Source organism: Prinia subflava, chromosome 3 (genome assembly GCF_021018805.1).
Source record: "Prinia subflava isolate CZ2003 ecotype Zambia chromosome 3, Cam_Psub_1.2, whole genome shotgun sequence".
Classification (NCBI taxonomy): domain Eukaryota; kingdom Metazoa; phylum Chordata; class Aves; order Passeriformes; family Cisticolidae; genus Prinia; species Prinia subflava.
The window spans coordinates 54,644,110-54,663,895 of record NC_086249.1 but is presented as its reverse complement, the minus strand read 5'-3'; positions in this window follow the sequence as shown (position 1 = coordinate 54,663,895).

Here is a 19,786-nt window from a genome sequence, read left to right as displayed (position 1 = left end):
AGGAACAGATATGATCCTTTAATAATAGAATGAAAATCACAAAAAACTGATATTTTCTTCTTTGTTCTGTGTTCACCCTCTGTCTTCAAGAAGAGAGAACATGATAAAAGAGAGCAACTTTGTAGGCACGCTGCTTCAAGTGCAAGGAACCAATTCTCAGCCAAAAGATCGAATAGCAATGTCTGCTGGAATTAATTCAGAAATATTTCAGCTCCTTTTTGAGAAGAATGATTTCATCTGTACGGCACAGCACATGCTCTGGATCTCCACTAGATTTGTGCAGGGCCTCTGTAGCTGTGTAATATGGTGTTGTTTTGTACAGTTTCCTCACTTCATCATTAGGCCTAATGGTGTCATGGTCTGGCAACCCACCAAGGGTGGTATTTTTTATCATGAACTTGAAAGTATGCACTGCTTGCATCTGGCTGTGGCATGAGAGCATATAAGAGATTTTTCCCCATACAGCTTGAAATTTCACTAAATGAAATTCAGAGGAATACTGATATTTCTGCCTCTCTCCTAAATGTTTTGAATTGACCAATGCATTGATGAGATTTTAGACAGAAAGAAAATGGAATCTCCTTAGGTATCATGATTTGGCCAAAGGCTCAGAATATTTATTTTGACTGTTCACAATGAAGGGAACCAAAGTTATTTAGTCTAGCTTGCTTAATATGAGACTAGCCTTAATTACCTGTTACAAAGGTATATAATGTGTGTATATATTTATGTATCTTCATCAGTGATGAGATGTATATATAAATCTTAAGCTCAGCCTTCTCTTTAAACTTTCATACCTGAACCATTTCTAAGTCCTGCTGGTTCCTTCTGCCCAACAAACTCCCTCTGAAGACATCTATAATTTCATGAATTGTATCATATTTGCATATTTTTTTTTTAAATTATGAAACTTTTCCATTAATTGTACTTGGACTGATTTGATGTTGGCTGGATTGCTAAAGATATTTTCATGTCCTTTCTGGCTGCAGGAATTTACTTACACAGGAAGAAATAAGTTTTAATTCTTTCAGCTATAAATTTAAGTCTAAATTTGGAAAAGTATTTTCTTGAAGTAAAAAGTTAATGATAAAAGAGATTATATATTATGAAAAATTACTGTTGAACCACTCATCTTTTCTTTCCCTCATATATTCTGAGTCACTATTACTACACTATAACTCTGTTTCTTTATAATCTTTGTCTTTTTTTGAACTCAAACTCTTTGTGATAGAAAATACATTCTTGCATATGAAATTGCATATTTGTGTGCTTACACTGAACATCATTAATTTATGGGACCACAGTGATTTATGTTCTAAGCAAGAATTTCTTTAGGAAGTTTTACTCTTTACTGCAAGAAAAGAAGGAAGGAAAAGATGGAATGGAGGAAAGAATAGAGGAAGGAAGAGGGGAAAAAGGGGTTAAGGGAAAGAGAAGAAAAAGGGAGAAAGAGGGAGAAAGAGGGAGAAGGAGAGGATCAAAGAGGGAGAGGGAAAGAGAGGAAAAAAGAGGGAAGGGAAGAAGGGAGGGAGGGAGGGAGGGAGGGAGGGAGGGAGGGAGGGAGGGAGGGAGGGAGGGAGGGAGGGAGGGAGGGAGGAAGGAAGGAAGGAAGGAAGGAAGGAAGGAAGGAAGGAAGGAAGGAAGGAAGGAAGGAAGGAAGGAAGGAAGGAAGGAAGGAAGGAAGGAAGGAAGGAAGGAAGGAAGGAAGGAAGGAAGGAAGGAAGGAAGGAAGGAAGGAAGGAAGGAAGGAAGGAAGGAAGGAAGGAAGGAAGGAAGGAAGGAAGGAAGGAAGGAAGGAAGGAAGGAAGGAAGGAAGGAAGGAAGGAAGGAAGGAAGGAAGGAAGGAAGGAAGGAGACTTATTTTCTCCGACTATTTTATGGTATTTAAATACATTAGTGACTATATTTTCATGTGCTGAAGTGTTTTATTGTTAAAAAATCCTCTAAAAATGACCTTGGGATTCTTTGTTTTTTTGCCTAATAATGCACAAAGTACTTTCCAAATATTGTAGAAGGGTTGAGAAATCAGTGCTAAATAAACAGTAATTTCATTCCATAAACTGGAATCTCTCCAGCATCTCTGTTCTATTTCAACTCATAGAAATAAAATAAACTCTTTTTTGTTTTGTTTGAGTTTTGTTTGTTTGTTGGTTTCAGAAAAATTAAGTGGAAAAAGGCAAACAAAAAAAGTTAAAAAAATGCACTAATGTAAATGAAAACAGAAATCAGACAGGTAGAACTGACATGGCTTTCTGGAATCACCTCTGCAACATCTTTTCTTTGTTCCCTGAAGAGATTAGCATCTTTGCTCTCTAAAGAGGATTTGTTCTTCACTTCCAATACCCTGAACTTCTTGTGGTAATTTATTTAGTTTATCTTTCTTTTGAAGTCAAGTTATTTGCATTAGGCTGGAGTTTACAACTCCAGGTTCAGGTCAAGAAAAGAAAAAAAATGGATTTCAGCAGACATGGTGTATGTTCTTCAGCTTCTTTTCTTTCCAGTGTTCTGACCTTGATTTGTATAGTTAAGAAGCAGGAAAAAGGCTGTGGCCTTTGCAGTGGGCTTGCTAGTCCTGTAAGCAGGAGATGGAAGATATGTAGTTACAGACACTCTCAGTTACCCTGCTAAACCCATGTATGTCTATTCATATTGTTTTCCCACTCTTAGCTCAGTCCTCTCTGTATGTGTATAACTTGAGCACCAGCCATGTTAACTTGTTGTAGGGTACTTAAAATGATCTATATAACCTAGAGGGTGTGTCAGAAAAAGCCTGAAGAAAAGGGCACGGAGTTCTGCATGGGTAGATCTCATCTCCTTCTCATCTGGGATTTGTAATCATATTGAAGCCTATTAAAGTTGCAAAACCATGGATCATCAGGCATGGGTCATATTTCAGATACAGTATTTTCTTCTAATACCAAGATGTGAAATCTCTAATACTAACATCACACATCGCTGGTTTCCACTCACAAGTCAATCCACAGACCCAAAGAACAGAAAGCTGCAAGGATGTGGCTCATTTGTAGAGAGGTAAAAGGTGTCCAAAAAATCAATACAATTGCTCGGTGGTAGCCAGTAAATATGGCAGTGGCCATTTCACATTAAAATCCTTCAATTGCCCTACTCCACAATAAATATTGCTTGACAGAATGAATTTTTATGTTTCAATTTATAGTCTTTATCCTGTCACTGCTGTACAAAATGTGCCTGGTACAGAGTGGTAAACACAATATAAATAAGTGAGATAGTATTTATCTTTTTTAGTCACTGATCCATAGATAACATAATATATTAATTTAAATATGACCCTATGTGAGGTTTGTTTTTTTTTTCTATTTTATGTCTGTTAAATCCTATTTTCTCCTAGTTCCTGGAATTTATTTCTCTATTTTTTCTCCCTGTAGGTTGCATTTCTAAGTTCTTGTCTCTCAGCCGACTCTATTTTTTCCTTTCTTTTAATCGTCTTTCTTCCACTCTTTTATTTTAATCAGGTATGGCATAGGAAGTTACAGATATGAAGCTAGGAAATAGGTATCTCATACAATTACTCACCACTGATGTGATTCCCCATAGGATAGTAGTATTCTATAACAGAAGGAGAATTTAAAAATAAAAGTGGGTAGTACCAGAGAAGACCCAAAGAGAGATAGAAAGAATACTACAGCAAACACAGGATTTTCTGACTTTTTTTGTGTGCTTCATTATCCCATTTTTACATGTAATATTTATAACATAGCTCTATCCGTTGTTCTATTTGATAACCATTGGCTAAGCAACAAATTCCAGAACTTTGGAAATTCTCCATATTTGATTCAATGTTTGCTGCCACTCAGTTGTTTGGCATGTCTGTAACTGCAAACAATTTTGATTTTATGGATTGATAATCAAATGGACCTCCAATTCTCAATCGTAATCAGACAAAGAAAAAATATAACAGTTTAGACTGTTAGATTTAAGGTATGAATTAAATCTGTTGTTTAACTCTGATGGTGTGTTATATTTAATCTCACTTTTTGAAAAACATTTTAAAGTCATCTAAGTTTGGATAGGCAGTGGCAGTCATTCTGTGACTTACATTAAAAATCCTTTTTCTCTGTACATTTTTAAGGGTAGCATTTAAATCCAAAACACAATTTATTTTATGACTCTATAATGGAACAGGACTGATCTGGGATATAATCCACTTCATGAGTCCTCAAGACCATATCCTGATTCTAAGAGAAATGAAGATTTCCACTGACACCATTTCTACCTTTCCAAAGGAAACCAAAGTTTATGAGAAGATTTGTTGCTCTTCTCTGGACTTGCTACAATTTCCATACTTTGAGGAAGATGGCCAAAGGATAAGAAGTGAGGGGAGCTGCAATCATCACAATTCCTTTGAGGGCAGGACACTCTCAGAGCACGCTTGGAACCCAGCACTTATGGCACCCTAGGCAGGGATTCCACCCACAATGTAAATGCAGTGTTTGTGGAAAAGGATGAGAGAAATTGTGGTCTGGGATTTTTTAATGTTTTGTACTCTAAAAATCTTCTCTACACCATACATTTTGTTACAAAAATTCACAAAGCAAGAAACTGTACAGTCAATCAGTAAGGGAATATTTTAGGAAGTTTTTTGGTTGCTTGGTTTTGCAGTGATCTAAACTAAGGGGATTTATGGAGCTCTGTTCATTTTTGTCTGTTTGCGGTTTCTTGTTTCTGCATATGTGTATGGACACTCTTCAAATGTTTACAAGGTGGATGTCTCAATCTAACTTAGTGAAGAGTCAGGAAAGCAATTCAGTTACCTAAATGACATGGAGTCAAATGCTTTTGTTTTGTTTGTAGGAGAGAAGGATAAAAATTAATAAATTAAAAAACCCACAGACTCTCATTCGCACTGAGATCTAGTGTCTCTCCACTAAGAGCTGAATAAAATTGAAAGAGAAGTGAACCAAATACAGTATTCAAGGTAAAAATATCATTGGAAAATGAGTTTTCATGGAAATTCAGAGTGAAGGCTAAAGTATTCATGAGGGAGATAATCTACAAATTAATTCAAATGTAGTCAAATTGAAAAAAAGCAGCGTACACATTTTGAAATGTATTACTATCAAAGTACACTTTCTTATTCCTCCTGGACAGACCAAGATATTTCTGCTACTGCCTTCAAAATACAATGGTAGATGAAGAGAAGGAAAAAAGTAGTTATTTCCATTCATATTTACAGGTTGCTTCTTTATACATTCCTCCATACCTGCTGATTTATTGATAATAAATCTGATTAGAATAAAAGTAAAAATAAATAAAAATTTTAAAAATAGTAAAAGACTGATAAATAATTTATATTTATGACAGCATAAACACAAATAATGCAGACATTTTTTATATCTAAGGTAGAAATATGAAAATGTCATTTGATATTGCTGCTTCTTTTATGTAGGTTTTATTTAATCTATGAAACAGCAAATATATCAAGATTATGTAAAAATAATATAGTGTGTAAATCAAACCTTCAATTTAAAAATATAGAATTTAAAGTGAAAATGTTCTGTGATTTTAGACTCGATATTAAATTATTGCAGAAGATAAAGGACGTTTACACAATTTGAAGAATAAGGAACCTTCAAAATTATAATGCAATGTATCGAAAAACCCCTTCCCTTTAACCAAGTCCTTTTATTCTTCCAGAACATGCTGAAGATTATTATTAAAATAATACAAACAGGTAGTTTACAACTAATATTTCTCTTTATCTTGCACCCTCACCTCCAGAAGTCTATGTATTTGGGATTTCCCTAGGCAGAGAATCCATCTTTCAACTCTCATTGTTCAAAAATACTGAAGTGAACTTGGCCTTGCAGTAATGATTAATGCACTAAAGTTTCAAGAGCTACAAATGAATGAATGAATGAATGAATGAATGAATGATCAAATAAATTCTTTGAATTTAGGTAGTGAGAATTAGGAGTAACTGAAACAGAAGTATAGAAAACCCTCATGCTCATGTATTATATCTGTCCTCACAACAGTTTTATATCTGTCCTCACAACAGTTTTATTTTGGTTCTTGCCAAAGCATTACTTTCAAGTAGGTTACTTTAATTTGAGAATATTAAATATTTTGGACACCTGAAATCAGTACCATACTCTGTGATCTTGCAAATCCAATTTACAATATAATCATCACCCCTGCCGCAACTACTGGCAGAACTCACCTGAATGAGGTAAGACATTATTACTTAGCATGAGTTCAGTTATCTCACCTTGGAATTCTTTTTTTCTGATTCCCTGTCTTGTTTAGTTCAATGCCTTAATGTTGTCTTGCAGACAGAATAAAATAATAGGAGTGGTTAGGCCTCATTAACTTCCTGCTTATAACAGGGCCTTATGTCATAGCAGCTATTAGAGTATTAGTACTGTGCTGTGGATAGTAATTTTTCCTCTGTTAAAAAAAACCTGCAGAGAAGCACAAGATTTTACATTATCACCTAAAGAGAGATGGAGGCTCTTACTTTAACTACTCAACTTTTTGTTGAGCAGTACAAACTTCTTTCCTGACATCAACCCATCTCATAAGATAGGCAAAAGAGACAAAATTCTTTTGCAAAACAATAAGAAAGGAGGTAATAGAGTCAATGAAGAGTAGAACATATATATATATATATATATATATACACACACATACATATATATATATACACACATACATATATATATATACACATACATATATATATATATTGCCAGTGGTGTAGAGAGAGATGGTTTGACAGGATATGAAAATGATAAAGCACAGGTAGAGCATATAAAAGATGTTTAAGAAATGTGCCAGAGTAACATGCCCTGAGTATAACTTAGAATTGATCTGTTTTAAAGAACCTTCAAAAGGTAGCTGATAGCTTTGGGCAACTGAACTGGCCCTCTGCGAAACTGTGGAAAATAATAGTCCAGATATTATCTGGAAAATAATATCAGGTAGACCTTAATATATGTATTATACTGTTCTGCTTCTGGCTGGGATAGGGTAAATTTCTGCAGGAGGGCACATGGCTAGGACTTGAAAGTTATATTATGCCACTTCATGTTGGAGGTGGGGAAAAGGGACTCTCTTCCAAGAAGAAGGGGTTCCTTCCAGTCAGGGGAGCATGGAGCCTGTCCCAAGATGGGACAGAGGGATCAGCAGGATGGTGTGGCTTCATTGGGTTCCGTCAGGCTTGATAAGCATTTTTTATGTGAATTACTCTCTCTTGTACTGTTCGTTTTCTTATCTTGTTGCTTTTTCCAGTAAATTGTTCTTATCACAGCCTGTGATATTTGTCTTTTGTGCCACATAGAGCAGGAAGACAGGGAGGGGGACGGGGAGCGAGCAGCAGAAATTTTTAGAGCTTGTCACTGGGACAACTAAAGTAGGGGGTGCCTTTCCTAAACCACAAAACACTCCTATTAAGGTTTAAAACTAGGCAGGGCTGACTGTCAGAAATCAGCCAACCAAAAGCAGCTTTTAGTATTAGAAATTAGATATCTGAACTTTCATGCAAAAAAATGCATTAAATCTTATAGGAAAAAAAGAAAAAGCTGATGCTACCAGAAAAGACATTAACTGTTCTATAAAATTTTTGAGTACTTGAGCAATTCAAGGAGGGTTTTATGACAGGATTCAGCTGACCTAAATATATAGATATATAGAGATACACTATATCTGTGATAAAAATAAGAAATCTATAGATTCACATGAAAATTTAGAAGAAATAAAGTTAAAAGTCATCAAACTAAATAGTTTTCAGATGAAAATTTCACAGGTTAACAAGCCAGAATGTTAAAAAAAAAAAAAAGAAAGTGAATTTTTCAATCAACTGATTTTAGTGGAAATTATAAGTAAGAATAATATGGTCTTCTCTGACAGAAAGTAAAGACTTCATGTTAAACCATGTAGTATCAAAGCTTGCTAATATAAAGAACATTTGTATGACTCTAACTGAGTATTAAATCAGGATGTAGTAGAATGATAATGTCCAAGCAGAGGTGGGTGTGAAAAGAGGGTTGAATGCATAAATTTTTAAGATGAGGTTGAGAGACATGAAGTCTGAAGTTGGACATAGTGAGTTAATCAAATTGAAGAGTAAAAATATGGGCTACATCTGTCCTAATGTAGGAATCTGTGATTTAGACATCTGTATCTGACAGAATGACCATGAACATCATTTATAATCCTGATATTCTAGACACTTCTCAGATATCAGTATTTATTAACTAAAGTCAAGTGAATCCCACAAAAAAAAAAAATCAAAACAAGAACAACTACCAAAACCAAACAAAAAATCCCCAACAACAAAAAAATCCACACAATCTCCCAAACAAATACACAAGCAATTCACAAAAACACCTCTAGAAAAGTTTTTGTTTATAGTGATTTATTTAAGATTTGATCTGCAAATTATGTTTCTTATGTCATGCAGGTATCTTGATGTTCATTTTGATCCTATTTATGCTGGACATCTCTGTTTGTAAGCCTAATTATTGTTATTACCACCCAGTAGACACTGCCATAAGTTACAGGTCAAAAGATTGTTTAACATGACCTATAGTTTGTCAGAAAAAGGTAGAGGAAAAAGGAATACAACAGCAAGAGTGTGCCAAAAGCCAAAAATAAACTGGAAGGTGACCTACAAGCTTTTTTAGTCTATTTTAAAACTAGTTAAGCCCAAAGTCACACATAGAGGCCTACAAATACCTAAGGCTGAATTCATGGACATACAAGTTTGTGCTTTTATATATATAAAAATATATATAATTTCAAATGACCCATATGCACATTTTGAATATATAAAGATTACACAAAAAAATTCTCTTCAGTCAACATTCATGACATCAAATCTAAAATCTTTACTACATTAATATTTTACCTAGAGAATACATTCATGTATTTTAAAAAAGACATTTCTTATATAGCTTTGCTCCTCAATTTTTTTTCAAAATCCTTTTCAGTAAGACCATACTTGTTCACTATAATGCTAAAAATTAAAAACCAAAAAAACAAACAAACAAACAAACAAAAAAAACCACAAAAAAACCACAAAAAAACCCAAAGAAACAAAAACAAACACAAACAAACAAACAAACAAACAAAAAACCCAAAAAACCACAAAAAAACCCCCAACCAAAACAATTTCATTATATTTTCTTGGTGTAAAAATCATCTATTTGTCATCAGTATTGGGGCTGACATTTTTAACGGTTGCATGGAGCAAGTAATAAGTGACTTTGAAATTAATTAATACAGCAGAACTGGCAAAAAAATGAAGACAGTTATATTTTATGGTTACAAATTTTGTATCAAGTACTCTACTTTGGTAATTGGTAGTAAAGATTATTCCACAACTAGCTAAATAATTGTCTGATAATTTCTTTACTTCTCATATTGTTAGTCAAAATATTGCTTACCCATTATCTTCTTCAGTACTGATGTTTGCTTGTTGACATGTAAGGTGAATGGTTTTCACCAACGAGAAAAGGTAGTTTAAAAAAATACTTTTCTTGATGTAAAGATATTAAATATGATAAGGGACAATTGAGAAATAAAGATCACCATTGGAGACCTGGTCTCCAACCAACTTACTTGTTATTTCAGAGTAATGAATTCCTAATATGAAAATGCACCTCTCTCTTGCATCATCCCTGTTTATCCAGGTAATTTTTTTTCAATTTTTTTCAAATTTTTTTCAATTTTATGTCACTTTAAAGATTTTTGTTGCTTTTTTTCACTGCTATCAGGGTGGTCTTATGATAATCTCTGCTTTTTTATTATTATTATTATTATAAAATAGAAAACAAATAAAAACTTTTCATCAAGCATGGGCTATCCTTCTGTTCACATCTTTGTTTATTTCTGTTAAGGCAGCAATGGATTATATTTCTCAGCTGTATGAAGTAGGAAAGGAAAGATAAGATTCTGATATAATTGAATATATCCAGAATATAATAATGCAGAAGAAAGCAAACCAGGTGAATACAAACCATTATTTTCAAGTATATAAAAATAGTAAATGCAAACTTACCATATAGGATATTTGCATTGTTGAATATCCTTCTTAGTAACTTGGCAAAGGTGAGGAATGAGTTGGTTTAATTAGCAACAAAAACAGCTAAGCATATTTGGGTTAATCAGGTCTCAAGGATATTGTGAAGAACTTCAAAAGGACTTTGGTGAACAGGCAGCCTAATTCTGGATGAAATAACTTCACGGAAGGCAAAGTGGTGAATGTTGGAGGGAATATGACCTACTTGTGTATGTCTGAGTTCTAAATGAACTGCAATACAAATGAAAAAAAAACCAGACACCGACATTGACAGATCAATATAAAGTGCTGCAGTGGAGGTCAAAAAGCAAATTAAATGCTTACGTGAAAGAGGATGTATACAAGACAGTGGTGAAAATATATATATCTCTTCTTGTAATGTTACTTTTTAAATCAGAAGTTTATTACCAGCTAAAATACCATTTTTGTTTCTGGTTACACAAACGAACAGGTGAGAGGAAAGAAGAAAGGAATTTCTAATTAGGTCTTGATATAAAATAGAAATATTTAATTTCTTCTTGTTATTCTTAAACCCGATTTACTACTATCAGTAATGTCTGCTCTGATTCAGATGCATATTCAGTGATCAATGTGACTCTGAGAAGAGGAAAATGTGTTTCCCTAAGAAGATGACAGACACATGAATTATTGTCAAAGCTGCAAACAAAGATACACAAAACATAGGAGTAGTTTCCACATATTTCCAAACTGGCTCCATGGCTAGCTTGCCCAGGAGGAACTCATGCAAGATGCCTTGAGTTCTGTATGTCCAGCATCAGGATTTCAGCTATTACCCAATTATCTGACTATTTCTAATGGATGAAAATTCTGCCATATAATTCTGCTCAATATGAATATGCCTACTTCTTCTCACAGAGACACTATGACCTCTTTATTAAAGTTCATGTTATGCCCATCCTCAATGGCATTAGAATACTAACTTCTAAAAAGTGTTATCTCAGCAAAATTGTCAAATAATATTTCATTACTCTCTAATATAAGTGGTGTGACAATTATTGTGTATCCACCAAAGATTTTTCAAGGAATACTGTTTTTTTTTAGTTTCATGTGTTATCTTAAAATATGACCATTAACATTGCTTGTTGTTTGATGCAGATGGTTTGCGTTAACTGTTGGTAATTATTTTAATTTGTTTTTGGCAGAGTTTTATAGTATTAAAATGTTCTTGTTCATAATATGAAAAATCTTTATTTCAAAAAAATCACACAAAAAAATTCAGGCATTATTACAATGAGCAATGTATTTTAAAGCCTTTAGTATCTCTTGTATAGAAATGCTCTTAATTTTCACCATTAAAGTCATAGTTAAAAATGTTACAGTTAATAATATCCTCTGCTCAAAATTAATTTCCTAAACATTAACAACATGAAGGGCTAAAGAGGTGGTGAAATTCTTGTGAGGAGCAGCTGAGGGAACTGGGATTGTTTAGCTTAAGAGAAAGCTCAGGGGAGAGAGTTTATTGTTCTTCGTAATCAACTTGGACTATGTGACAAATTGGAGTCAGGCTCTTCTCCCAAGTGACAAGCAATAGGACAAAAAGAAATTGTCTCAAGTTTTGCCAGGGGAGGTTTAGATTGTATATTAAGATAAATTTCTTAACAGAAAAGTCTGTCAAGCATTGGAATAATTTTTTTTTCAGGGAAGTGACTGAATCCCCACCCTGGAAGTATTTCAAAGACACAGAGATGTAAATTGTCAGTGTAAGGTTAATGGATGGATTCAGTGGTCTCAAAGGTCTTTTCTAACCTAAGTTATTCTATGATTCTATGAAGCAAGTTATTTAGTTTGACCAGTGAAGAGTAGTCCTCCTAAAAGCCCTACCCCTGTTTTAGTACCACGGTGGAAACATGTTGAAAAGGAAGAAATGACGCTGTGCCAAATCAAGTCAGCAAAATTTAAGAACAATACCATACCTTCCTCATTAAACAGTGTAAACCCAGAAATGTTAAGGTACTAGGCTTTCCAGCAAACCCAAGTATTAACTTTCCATAAACTTAGGAAAGTTGACAAGTTTTTTTTTAACTTTGTCACTAAAAATGATATTTTAACAAAATTAAAAGATTTTGCAGTATATTATTGACTCTACTTACATATGGTACTAGAGAAATATCTTGGTTGCTCACTGTTTTATTGTAATCTATTTCCACCTACATATTCTATTCTTATGTAACATTAATATTAATGTAAATGTTTCATAGTAAGCATGCAATTTTCTTGTATTGTTCACATAAAAATAGAGGAATTTGTCCTGATTAAACATGTTTTTTCATTGTTGTAAAGGCAATTTTCTATTTTAACTTGTAGTTCTTTATATATGTATTTGTTATTTATCTTTTTGATAGGAAGCACAAAGCTTCTCAAAAAGACAGCTTACTTTGGCTTGTATTACATTAGTTGAAAAATTCAGAGTAAAGATGATTAGGAAATTTCCAGTAAAGCAATTATATCATTTTATTAAAAACAAGGGGATTTGTGTTGGTTTTTTGTTGGTTTTTTTTTTTTTTTTTTCTATGAAGTAGTTTGAAGTAGTTCTGCTTTTACAATCTTTTAGTGATTTGATTTTTTTTCAGTGCAATAGTGCAGCTGCATAAGGCCAAGACAGACAGGACTTCTAGCCCATGCAATAAGGAGTTAAGATCTTGAAAGCACTGAAAAACTCAGGAATTCTCAGTTATTTACTGCAAAGACATATATCCCATTAGGAAAGCATTAGGATAAGCTCACAATTTTGGAGCAGATCAGAGAGTCAGCCATTCCAGGGTGGGTGTTGCAAAAGGTCAAACAGTCACAGCTTTGGAATAGTTACCTATGCCAGGACTTCCACGAGCTCTGGCTTTCAATCCTTTGGAAAGTTCAGTCCAGCCAGGACCCTTAGGTCTGTGAGGGGTAGTCCTCCAACTTATTGTTCAAATTTCAAGCATACCCAAGCTCTGTACTGAAGAGTGACCATTTCAGACTCTGGAAGCTCAGAAAACCCTAAACATATCTGGCATCTTGTCAGTTTTATAGTTCTTCACCAACCAATTGTTCTCCAAGGACAATATAAGTGGTATATCAATACAGGGAGATAGAGATGTATGGATTCATACACATACTACATTTATATACACAAATAAAAAATCTATAATATATATTAAAGGCATCCTGAACCTTATTATACAATGATAGAATATGCCTCAAACCATTTCCAAATATATATCTGCAGTAGCTCTGAACAGTTGATGTCTGACTGGAAAGTGACTCCTTTATTTAAGGTCAATATGCTGCTTTACTGTGTAGCCCTAATGGGAATACCCTGCCAAATGAGTCTCCAGTCAGGAAGGATAAATTAATCATAGCCACAAGCTAATTTGTCACATATGCAGTTGAATTTTCTGTTTTATATTTGCAAATATTGAAGATTAGTTCTGTAAGTAGAGCTACATTTGTTTTCTTTATTATCAATTAAATATATCAAATAATTTATTTTTCTTCTTTTAGTATGTTTAGCAAAGCTTTTCTGATCCAAGAAATGTTTGCTTTGTTTTGTTTTGTTTTAAGAGTATTTCATTCCTATCTTAAAGATGATACATTTGGCACAATTATAAGGGCTCAAAAGAGAAAATATGTTTTGCTAGGCATAATATAGATCATTACTTTGGATCTAATCAGAGGTGGTGATGTGGTAGTTTAAGGGTTTGGGTGGAAAAGTGCAGATCAAAGTAGACTAAGAAGGGAATATTATTTTTATAAGAGAGAAGCAGTTACAGACATTTTGGGTTTTTTTAGGGATATGTATGATGAGTAAATACATAAGCCTTATTAATAATAAACCTTATTAATATTCTTATTTCAGACACCTCAGACATATTTCAGTCTCATATAATGAAAAAATACAAGCTTTAGAGATACAAGACAAAAAATATTAAAACCTTATTATCCAAAATATTTTATTTTGAAAATCTGCAATAAATAAAATATCTGCAATTTGACTGAGCAGATGACTTTAATTGGGAAAGGTCAAAACTCTCACATGATAGGGAAAAGCTGTTGTAAAAGTCAAATAAATTTCTTATTAATAATCTCAGATCTAGCAAATTATACCACCAGTTCTTTTTTCATTTCAAATATGAGTCAGAGCTGTCCCAAATATTTTGTACTTGTGTTTATAGTTCTCTTTGTCCCTTAGTATGACACAGATCCTGGCTTTTTCACAGTAACGCCTGTTAAATGTATCAGTGTCATCTTTCATCTTTGTGACATGAGGAAGCAGAGAAACAGAAAAGGGAGTGAGAAGGCCATCTGAAATTAGCTTTGATGTGAGCCTTTGAAAAGATTTGCTGTAAGGTTCTAAATAGGAAGCAAGTAGCACTGCTTCTGTTCCCTTCCCATCAGCAATTAATTTCTTTGTTGTGGACATTGTTTGAGATAACTTTAGCAAGGAGTCAGTTTGACATTGCTGAGCTGGATTAATTTATTTGGTCTAAATAATAATCTGACAAGCCAGAACAACTTGTTTTCTTGTTGGACATGAGACTTAGAAGAACTTTTCATGTGCTAGTCTTTTTCACTTAGTACATTAAGTCTTGCTTTTGCTAATATTTAGAAACTTCCTATTTCTGCAAAGAGTCCAGATGGTAAACCTTTCTCTAGAACTTGAAAAAAGAAAATTCAAAGAAATGGGATGAAAAAAGTCTGAGTAAATTAATTTAAAATTTATAACAAGCAATTTGCAGATAGTTTTTCTCTGATAGTTGCTCATATGTCTAGTGCAAAAGAAGATAAAATAGGATAAGTTTTTAAAATTTGCATTTTAAATGTACTAATAAGTCATAGCTAACAGACCTCAGAGATCAAGCCTTTATGCAGAAGTGGCATATGGCATATTCCTGCTTAAGATCAATTACTTTTTCTGGTTTAACAAGTACATCAAAAGTTACATCATGCCTGCCTCTTTTGGGGGACAGACACTGATGGTCTTACGCTGCTTTTCTTTAGTGGGAACTGTGTTTTTCCTCTTATTGCAAGATAGTTCTATCAGGAAACTATCAGGAAACAGAAGTCTCTAACACTTTTCTAATGGTGACATTTCCTTCAATGAAATTTTAGAGAAATGACTGATTTCATTTTTACTCTATGGTGCATAAGAACAGCTATTGGTAGGTTTGGTATCCAGCCATAGTTCTTGTTTCTATTATCAGCATTTAACATCATTTATGTCACCACATGCCAGTGGTGGACCTTTCCATTGCAATACCAATAGCAATAAGACGCCTTAAAATGCAGTGGTGTGTGTATATCATGTACTAAATTCTACTGCAGTAGCACTTATTTTCTGAATAAATACATTTTTCAGCATGGCACTGTTTACCTCTCACCATTCATCATGATCTTTTTAATAGTATCTCCTGTTGACCTGATCATCTGGACTGCCTACTGCAAATCCTCTACCGTTTTGCAGCCCATTAATTTTGCAAATTTTAATTATGTTTAGTTTTGACAGCTTTAATTTTTCTGATCTCCTGGAGAAGTCTTATCAAAAGGTGGCCAATTATTTAAATTAGTGCTGCAACTGGTGCACTATGTAGGACTGCAGAAATGGGAAGAGAAGACGACCAGAAAAAAAAAAAAAAAAGAGGTTAAAAATTTTCATCAGAATCTAAATGCAAGTTTAGGGTTAAATAGTGACATTAGGCTCAGCCTTCAGAGAGGAGGTAGACAGTAATTAGTATTAGTCTCCATGACACTATGTGGCAAACATTTTATTTCAGATCCACTTCCACAGGCAATTTCTGATGTGTTGTGGATGAAGCAAATTAGTACATCTACAACACAGGGTTAGCTCAGCTAAGCCAGAAAAAATTAGCAAAGCTTGTTCCTCCATTTTTCTCTTGTTCCCAGTCACTGTACTTCATTAAGAACATTCCTGAGGTTAATCAGAGCTTTTCACTTTGAACCCTTGCAGTCCGAGTCACCATCCCTTCTGGGGGCAATTGAACAAATTGAAAATGAGGCAATGCACTAACATTTTTCGTAACAGCTTTCAAACTCAGAGGAACAATATATTAACCTTCTTGAGAGAAGGAAGTGAGTACTGTTAAAATCAGGTTAAATTTATGTATTTTGGCATTAATCTCCTAAAAGCCAGTCTGGCTTATATCCAGCTGTTTCTGTACCATTTTGTACAGGTGACACACTTAGTTCTCAAGCATCAGAGGAAAATCAAAGCCAAAACAATGCTTACTGAAGACTTTTGATTTTGCCTTGTCATGTTCTTTTAATTCTTTGTCATTGGAAAGCTTTGTCCTAATCTTTCTTGAGAGTCTATAACCTCCAAGTTCCTTTTTTGACATCACAGCTATTTTTCTGCCAGTGCAGTTTAATATGCATAGCTACTGAAGCTTCAAAGTCATCAGTTGACAAGCTGGTGTTTGAGATATATATGTTAACTGCAAGAAAGAAGAAAAACTCCTAGTTCAAAGGAAACAGAAAATAAATGCTCTGTTAATCAAGAATGATTTAAAAAGCAACCTCTGAGTATTTAAATAATAGAATCATCCTGTTATAGTGGCAACCATGTCAATCCAAAGTGCTTTGATTTGTTTTCATTAAACAAATGCACTTTGTCTCCTTGATTAAGTACTATAAAAATAAGAAAAAAAACCCTGCCAGTTTCATGTTTTTTATTTGAAATTAAGGATGGTTTTTAATAGACTATTTAGAAACATATTGAAGTTGAGTAATTCTACTTGCAGTGATGCATACTGACATTTTTAGGCATGAAAGGGTATTAAAATGGTAGTATTAACTTTTAAAAAAGTGCACAAGTATTCTCTTAAAATGGTGGCGACTGCTTCCTTGTGTAAAACATAACTAACATGTTTCACTTAGCAAGCAGAAAATACCCTCTGGCATATTATTAAAGACTGAAAGTTCACTGGAGAATTACACCTCTCATTTCACATGCACTGCTTGTGTTCCCACTGGCACACTTCTTCCAGACACATTGCTGGTCTCAACCACATGGCACCAGCCCTCTGCAAGGGGATATCAGGTAAGGTAAAGTCACATTCTATTTCTATAAGCAGTTTTTCTTTAGAGACATAAAATCCCTTAAAATAGAATATGCAGTCCCTTAGACTTCCTGATACTAATGTAGAACATAGGTGGATCTCTTCTTCTTCACAAAAAAAACAAAAAAAAAAAACAAAAACAAAACAAAAAAAAAAAACCCAAAAAAAACCAAAACCAAAAACAAAAACAAAAACAAAAACAAAAACAAACAAACAAAAAAAATTATTACTAAGTGACTATAAAATGGTCAGTTATTTGATTAATGGTATTTGAATAGAAGATCCTTTGGAGCATCTGTCCGAACCTCAAGTCTCTTCTGCTAAACTCCAGAAAATCCTTTAGCATTATGGCCCAAATTTTTTTTAACTTTTAAACCTTTATTGTATTTACATTTTAAGTTTGTTTGTTTTAAGGAGAATTGAGTAAGTTGGAACTCTTGTGTCTCCTATGAAGCAAGCATCCTAATTTTGGAAGCAGAAAGTCAGAACATTATTCCTTCTCTGGAAAATCAGTAACCAATCTGAACACCACAAGCTCTTTTGCCATAATCTTTAGCAAATTTTTTGGTCTGCAGTCTCTTTCTTTTCTGCTTTGTCTCCCATAATATCTGTGATAGACTTGAGACATGTCTATCAAACCCTATAATAAATTCAAAATGTATCTTCAAAGAATATCTATTAATTCTTTTCATCTCACTTTTATGTGAGACGAGTTTCTTCCTCTTCATTGACTCCTTCAAACCTCCAATAGTGTTCAAAATTATACCTATCTCAGCTTTCCAAGCTCTTATCTTGTACCACACCACTACTGTGCCAAGGATGATAAGTTTTATCAATCTCATTATATCTGTCCCACAAAAGTTGCTGTGCTTCTTGCTATATTTCATTTACCCCAGTTCATTCAGACACTATGACTTCAAGAATTTTCTTTCAGAATCTTTTCACTGCTGTGACACTTTAAAGAGATCAGTTGATGAAGATTATCAGCTTGTGACATAGGTAAACAAAAATATGCACTGAACCAGACCAATAATTATCATAGTCTTTTATCAGCATTGGTGTTATGCACATAATCTTGGGAATGGAGAGCTGCACTAGAAATCAGAAAATGTAATTTCTGGCTTTGGTAGGGTATGTTCCATAAGTTGCAATTTTCATTTAAAGTAGGTATATAATGTTGAATAGGATCACCTTTCATAGTACAACTAGCTTTCAGCATTTATGGGTAATTACTTGTGAAGACTTTAGATGAGTATTTACCTTTATTTTAGTGCACACCAAGAATCACATAGAGTTTTCACATGGGAATCAAACTCAAATGTGTTAAGATTAATCAAAATCTAATACGGGAAGAAAGCAAGGGCACCTTCAGCACAAGCAGGCTTTTAAAAATAATGGACATGAAAAATAAACTTTATAGGTGATCCTAGAAATTGAGTTGCTTTTCACATTACAATAAAGTAAAAATCTGATGTGAAATATAGAAAATATAAATACAAAGGTCAAGAAAATAAATATGAAGTTTCAACACCCTGGATTTAAAGAAAAAAAAAAAAAGAAAGAAAAGGAAAAAAAGGAAAAAAAAAGGAGAGGTGGAGAAATGCCTGCAACATCCAAGCCTGGCAAAATATATTATTTAATTATTAAAAGTTATAGTGTTTAAAATTTTTCATAATACAAAAAAATATATCTTTGAACAGTAAGAAACTCTGTTAGCCATTTCTATCAATGGAATCTACTAGAAAAAATTAAAGTGAAAAAAACTAGGGAAAAAACATCAGAAGATATTCAGCACTGTGGCCTTCAAATTACTTGTGTAGACTATGCAGTTGAAGGACAAAAAAAAAGCTTTTCTCTTTTCAATGATTGAAATATCTAACCTAGCCCTAGATCAAAGTTTGTCCTTGTAAAGAGTTGGTGATGGAAACAGATACATTGAATTTTATATAAATGAAAGGAAATTCATTTTTGTAAACAAGAAAATATAATTTTCAAAGTAAGTGTGGAAATAGAATTAATAATTACCCTAGTTTTGCAAAACTAGAGCTTATTAGAGAGAAGTAATAGAGTGTCGTAAAAACACCATGATTCTCAGACGTTACTAAGAGAGCTAAGCCTAATAGTTTTGCTGAGAAATTGATACACTTGCCATTGAAAAATCTTTCATAGCAGATTGAAAGTGATAATTGCATCTTGCATTTTTCCACTGCTCATATTCTGGCTAAACAGAGGCGGCATCACTGTGGTTTGATCCTTTACCCACCTGAAGAATTTATACTTTGATACATTCAATGGTCAGTTTCAGTGTACTGAAATTCTGTTTCCAGAAAACTTCGAAGTTACTCTACCTGACAGTGTACCCTGAAAGATGGGGAAAACTACATGAAGAAAAAATGCAAAACCAGCATAAGGAAGGTATCAGCAGCTCACTGCTTACAGAATAATATATATACAGAAAAGATTAGAAGCTTTTGTCTTAACCAGTAATTTAGGAGGTTGTCTTGCCATAATTTCTTTAATTTAAATAAATATTTCTTACTTTAAATGAAAATGTTTTGATTTGACTATATGTGTGCTGTTTAGAATATGAAGTCAAGTGGTACAAAATGTGCAAATACCAGAATATGTATTTCATTGCTCTTTAAAACAGTTT